Raw genomic sequence first — 6,999 nt, forward strand, 5'->3', positions numbered from 1 at the left:
TTTAATTTTATGCTTGTTCTAGTGTATATATGTTAGGCCTAAAGGGCTTGGCACATGTAGCTGATTTTGGGTACTGATTTCAGCATCAGTGGACAAACAATAGCAGTAAGAAAAATTGGTTGAAAAAAAAATTTATTGGGCAAGATTTTCAAAATAAAAAATCATGGACACAAATAGTCAACTGAAATTTATTAATAGTTGCATAATTGATCTCAGCTTAATTCTCGGCTCAGTAGCGGGGGCTTTCTCCACATACATCTCTGGCTGACTGTTTATTTGTATCCCTATTTTTTTGTGATGATCATGATGAAAATCAGCACTGATTTGTAAATCAGCACTGAAAACTAGAAAATTTTCAAACCTCAAATCAATGCTGATTTCTTGTAAAATCAGCGCTGATTTGGAAACCAGTTCCCAAAATCAGCTACATGTGTCCAGCCCTTAATTGCTGACAATTCTATTTAGACCCCTTAAAGGGGCCATAAAAGACACCTTATTTGTCAAAACACAAAAAAAAGTAACCACCACTAGAAATGGTTATGAATAGGTAAATTTTTGTTATTCATATTATTGACTTATGAATAAAGTAAACATATGCCTTTTTTATGCTCTTTACAAATATAATAATCATTTTTGTTTTTGAATGAATTTTCCCCCATCCCTATATATACCAATTCAGGGTATATATTTGCACATTAGGAGGTGGGTATAAATTTTATTTCTGATGTAAATGAGAGGTAAGTTTAAACTTTCCCCCACCTCCCTAATGTGCAAATATATACCAAGAATTGGTATATATAGGGGTGGGGATAAAATTCATTTCTGACAAAAATGATTATTATATTTGGAAAGACCATAAAAAAGGCATCAAGTTGTATGTTTACTTTATTCATAAGTAAATAGGGCCTAATATGAATGATGAAAAATTTACCTATGAATATACCATTAGTTTATAAGCAATTAATCAAAAGTTATAGCCTACATTCTAAATGCATATCAACCTGGCCAATGCCCCATAGCCTATTAGGCTATCAAGCTGAAATCAAACCCACTAAACCACAACAGGATAGTCCAAAAGCATTTATCAATCAAGATTTTTACCCAAAATTTAATGTGCAGGAAACATATCCTTTGATACAGATGTAATTGTAACATTTGTAATTTTAGAGCAAGATTTAGGCTAGGCCTATAAATTAAAGGTAGTTTTATCAGATTAAGCTATAGCCTAGTAATTGGATAGTTTTGTAAAATTCTACTTTAGCTACTTTTGGCAATCTTGGAAAGGGGTTAGGTTAGGAAAATGAACCTTTTTGGAGGTAGGTACTTCAAAATGCCTTCCTGGGACATACTTTAGCCTGTAGACCATCCCTGAAAGTTCCATTTTCCTAGCCTAGCCCCGTCCCAAGATAGACAAAAGTAGCTACAGTAGAATTTTACCGGATGTTTTTACAGTAAACGCATTACTTTGAGGTGATGTATATATATACTTACAGAAGCGTTTTTACTTATTTTGAATTGTTATTTGTAAGATGGAATTTGGAAATCCGTTTTATTCAAACTGAAATCCCTGAAAAGTAACCTGGCCCGCCATAGGATACTTTAGGCACCATCATGCGATCCGCATTGCCCTGCAGATATGATCATACATTATTTCATGTTGATTGACCAATATTTTCAATCTTAAAAGCATTTAATTTCTTTGTATATCAGTTTAAAGCAAACATATTCAGTGCAGTTCCAGTTCTAAAAATTTTATCAGGGTATATAAACTACCAATAAGCCCTATCCCTCCTTTGATTCCCCAAAAAGTTTTATCAAATAATTAGAAATTCATTGTCCTCAACTGTAACCAAGTCTTCTTATCAGTTAAAACAATCCAATCATCCCAATTAAATTTCTTAATTCTATTGATGGGTTGTGGGAAGTGTGAGTACTTGAGTCACCTTTCCCCAGCAGTTTAAGACCTATAGGCCGGCCGGTACCAATACGACTCTTGATGCTCACTCCCGCACTCTTCTGCACTCTCAAGAACTAATGATGAATAACCTCCTTCTTTTTAATGGCTTCATTATGCATTAATAAACACTAATCAATTAGACCCTTCTTTAAAATGTCAATAGAGACCTTAAAAATCTTTCTATCCACGTGCCAAGACAGGTTCGAATTCAGGATTACAGTGTAGGTATTAGAAATATTAGCCATAAAGCATAGCCGTGTAAGGGAAATAGTCTCCACATTCAGTGGCTGACAATCGAATAAAACATTCTGGAATGTTTCATTAGTTGCAAAGCAGACCCGGCATAGAGGGGAGTGATGTAGCTTCCAATTAAATAATATTTTATTGAGAAGAAGGGCACCTGACTTCAGACGGTAATATATTACTGTGTATAATCTAGAATGAAAATGAGATAAAGTCAATTTTCTGTGATTAACATTAGATCTTTGCCTATTACTATCATGTGAATTGAGGTCAGAGAGAGGGCTTGGGTTTAACAAAGAAGCCTCGGCTGCCCGTAAATCAGCATTATCATTATATTTGATACCTTTATGGCTTGGAATATGTTGGAAATAAATCTGGTTGTTCTTTAGCCAGGAGGTTCAAAAGCTATCTTCTACTGTCGAATAGGTCCTTATCATTGGCAATTCTATTGATTTTTTTTTAGCAACAGTATTGCCGATTTGGAGTCAGAAAGGCAAAGAATATTCTCCTCTACAATGCTATAATTTAGGAGAATATCTAGGGTCAAGCGAATGGCACATAATTCAGCTGACAAAATAGAAGATCCCAGAGGAAGGGACGAAAAAAGTTTAAGGTTCAGTAATGGAATACATAGTCCTGCTCCAGCTCTCATACCTTGAACAGATCCATCTGAATAGATTCTCATGTTATTAGGGTTCAACTTCGAAATCTGTTCAGCCAGAATAGTCTGAATCTCATGATTGGGAATTTGGTTTTTGTTTATGGGAATAAGTTCTGCTTGACAAATAGGTGGACTCATTTCCCACAGCGGAGTGTCCGTAAAGGGGCACGCATAGAGGGAATACCGACTCCAATTTGGGATCTCCAATTGAAACTGATTCCAAGATGAATCGCCATTGGGGCAAGCTGCCTTTAAAGCAAGGGTATGATTATAAACAACATACTTGCTTCCATACGCTTGAATTCGCAAAAAGTATCTCTTCCTTTGACTGAATGCTCCTTCACTTAGGGAAACCAAAACAGACAGTTGTTTTAATTTAGACTGAGGAGTATGCCTTTGCAAACCCAGAGCAATTCGAATAGCTGAAGTCTGTAAAGATACCAGGGTTTGAAATGCTGATGATGAACGAATTGAGAAGATTTGGATACGATATTCTAGATTGGCTCTAATATATAATTTATAAGAATCCAGAATAACTTTAGGGTAGCATCCCCATTTTCTTCCAGCAAGTCTCTTTAAAACACAAAGTCTCCGAATGATAAGGGATTTCAAAGAATTAATATGTGTGTGCCATAACATTTTAGAATCAATCCATAGGCCAAGTAGATTCACTGAGTTACAATATGGAATTTCACTAGAGAAAATTTGAAGAGGATTCGGAGGGTCTCTTGAGCAGTTAGCAAATATAATGGCTTTGGTTTAACTAATTGAAATTGGAAAACCAAAGGCTGAAGAGAATCTCTGAACTAATTTTACATCCTGTTAAATAAGACTTTGAAGAATTACAATATCCTTTCCGGACTTCCAAATAATCAGATCATTTGCGTAAAGGCCAAACAATGAGTGAGATAATTGGAATTCTGAAACCTACAAATTGAACTGAAAGGGTTTCAAAATTGCTCTTTGAGGAAGACCTCTGTTAATGGGGTTCATCTCTCCCCTATACTCATAAACTTGAACATAAAAACTTCTATCGCTTAAAAAGCACTTCATGAATCTTATGAAGGAGTATGGAAAATCCAGGTTAATTAAAAGATTCATCAATTTATCATGGACTACATTTCCATAAGCATCTGACCAGTCAAACAGGACGGCTATTGTAACCTGTCTGGTTTTAAGAGAGCTACAAATATCAATTTCAAGGCGATTGATGTTATCTACAGAGCTATGTCCTTTTCTGAAGCCTGTTTGTTTTCTTGGAAAAAGATTATTAATTTCAGAAAACCAGTCAGTTCTTGATAGAATAAGTCTTTCAGGGACTTTAATGAAAACTGGTAAAACAGATATAGGTCGGTAAGACTTGGGGTCACCAGATGGCTAAGAAGGTTTTAAAGCAGTAAAGACCCGGGCAATTTTCCAAGCATATGGGAACTTTTGGCTTGACCAAACAAGATTATACAGACTTAAGAGGGCAGTATGGAAAACCTCTGGGGACTAAAAAATCCATTTAATATAAATACCATCATGACCTGAGGAAGACTTGATATTAAGAGAATTGAGTGCTGCATTAAATTCATCTAGGGAAAATGGTTCCATCAAGGACCTTTTATGTAAAGAAGTACGAGGAAGGCCCGAAGGGTACAAAATGAAGGTAGAGGGTAATAAGAATCAGAACAATCATATTTATGAATATCACGAAAAATTTTTGCTTTCATCTTATCTGAGGAAACTGGAGATCCATCCTGCATGATATCATACTTACGGTCCTCATTTGACTGCTTACCACTATTGAGTTGGCTAATGAAGTTGTGTATCTTTGAAATTGGGATTCTGAAGCTAATACCTGCACTAGAATTGGACCATGTAGACTGTTTAGCTGTCTTACATACCAATTTTACTTTAGCCCATGCTTGCCTATAGGAAATTGCTGTAGATGGAGAAGGATTCTTTTGAAACAATTTATGAGCCTTCCTTTTTTCCTGTACAGCAATCATGCACTCCTCATTCCACCAGTTCTTGGGTCTTTTGAAGTCCTTATAAGAAATTGGATTAGTCATTGGTATGGAAGAATTAGCTGACTGTAACCGAATGGATTTCATTATTAACAGGAACTGCTAAACTGTTATAATCACGCTTGGGCATCATCTATGTTCCCCAATATATGAAAATGTTCGTCCCTCCTACCAATCCTAAAGAAAAATAAACCCAAAGATAGCTCTGAGTTTTATTGGCCCAAAATGATTATTCCTGTGATTGGTAAAATAATAGAGAAAATGATCTATCACTGACTCCTCTGGTTTGTTGAAAAAAAATAATATGATCCCTCACACTCAAACTGGATTCAGGAAACACTACTCCTCAACAGATGCCTTCAAATTGCTAACACATGCAATAAATGAATCATTCTCAAAAAATAATGTCCTAGTTGCAGCTTTCCTAGATTTTGAAGGGGCATATGACAATGTGAACCACCAAACCCTTTGAAAGAAACTTGCAAACCTTGGAATACCCCCCAAGCCAGTATCTCTTATAAAATCTTTCATAGAAGTGGGAAGTTTCGTTGTTTGTGTTGGTTCAGCCTCTTCACCCCAAAAGATAATAACCAAAGGCCTACTTCAGGGATCAGTCCTCAGTTGCCTCCTTTTTGCCCTATATCTCTGGGATATGAACGTCCCCCACACGAATCTACAATATGCTGACGATCTGGTGCTATGGTCATCTGGCAAAACCTTTGAGATAGCACAGTCAAATCTGCAAAAGTCACTTTTCCAATTTAAAAAATTCTCTCAACATTCAGATTTACCTATTGCACCTACCAAGTCAAAAACAATCCAATTTCATCGAAAGCGGAACCATGTTAATGTAAAAATAACTCTAAATGGAACAGCTATTCCAGAAGATAATCCTATTAATTACTTAGGTCTCATGCTTGACCAAAAACTTAATTTCCACCTCCACATTATAAGCACAGTAAAAAAATATTATAGACAAACACTTCTAATAAAAATACTTTTTTCCACGCCCTGGGGATGTAATGAGAGAACCTTATTCCAGTTTTACAAATCACATATAAAACCCCATATTGACTATGGGCTCATCGTTTATGGTGCATGTGCAAAGACCCAGATTCAAAAATTGAAACAACACAAAATGATATAATACGTCTCATATTTGTTCTTAGGAAACCCACAAGCACCAAGTTTCTGCTTATGGACAGTGGATTAACAACAATAAGGGAGAGACGTAGGTTCTCTTGACAAAACATCTTACAAAAATTGAATCAAGTAGCTCACACACCCTGCATAATTGGTTAAGAAATCCAGCCATGTATAGAGGCATTGCAGATGAGTATGCCAATATTCAGAAGAAGTTCCCTGTACCTGCAAAGTCTATTACACCTATTTTCCCCCAATCTCCTCAATTGAATTGGTCAATCACTATAATAAATACTGATTTCTCTAAGTGGAGTAAAGATTTAACCCCTATTGGTATTTTCCAGGAAAAATTTGCTGAAATTAATACAATTACTTATAAAAACCACTTTCAAATATTTGTTGATGAGTAAAAAATGAATGAGAAGGTAGCAAGTGGTGCTTTCCTTCCTCACCTGAAAATTGCAATGGGCGAGAGATTATATAATAATGTATCTATAATGTCTGCTGAGTTGAATGCCATAATCATGGCATTAGAACACCTTAAGGAAAACCAACGTTTGATTGCAAATTCAAATAATATTATAGTATATTCCGATTCTTTATCAAGCCTTGAGTTGTGCCCTGGTTGGAGTGATTTTGTTCAACGTAGTTGAAAGTTCTGGAAATTAGGTCTTTTAGGATGCAAGGGCTGTAAGTTATGCCCTGGGGGCATATAAGGTTTATATAGGAAGTTGTTGTATAAATCATAGGCAGCACGATCGCGCTGCCTAAGTAAAGAACGGGGACACTCGAGAACGAGACAAGGAACGGGGACTAAGCAAAGAGGAGGACACTCCCCCACAACCCTCAGGGCAAGGTCTTTAAGTTATGCCCGGGGGCATTTCAGAACGATGTAGGCGCAATTTAGGCTCTTATTTATTATTTTTTTCTCTTTAGACCAGGGCATTTCGTACCGAAGAAGTTGTCGTAGAAACTTTGAAAAG

General features: G+C 36.1%; 1 protein-coding gene and 1 pseudogene across 1 annotated transcript in view; both read right to left on the bottom strand.

The window, feature by feature from the left end:
* LOC148948705 (uncharacterized) overlaps positions 1-1,540 on the bottom strand; it is a 159,840-nt gene extending 158,300 nt beyond the window's left edge. The window contains exon 1 of the mRNA XM_089094617.1: positions 1,492-1,540. The gene's annotated coding sequence lies outside the window, so the exon portion shown is untranslated. The remainder of the gene's footprint in view (positions 1-1,491) is intronic.
* A 545-nt stretch (positions 1,541-2,085) lies between these two features.
* Positions 2,086-3,500, bottom strand: LOC148948708 (uncharacterized; annotated as a pseudogene).
* Between the last annotated feature and the right edge of the window lie 3,499 nt (positions 3,501-6,999).

This window comes from Artemia sp. Qi Xiang Cuo, chromosome 9 (assembly GCF_049724085.1).
Source record: "Artemia sp. Qi Xiang Cuo chromosome 9, ASM4972408v1, whole genome shotgun sequence".
Lineage (NCBI taxonomy): Eukaryota > Metazoa > Arthropoda > Branchiopoda > Anostraca > Artemiidae > Artemia > Artemia sp. Qi Xiang Cuo.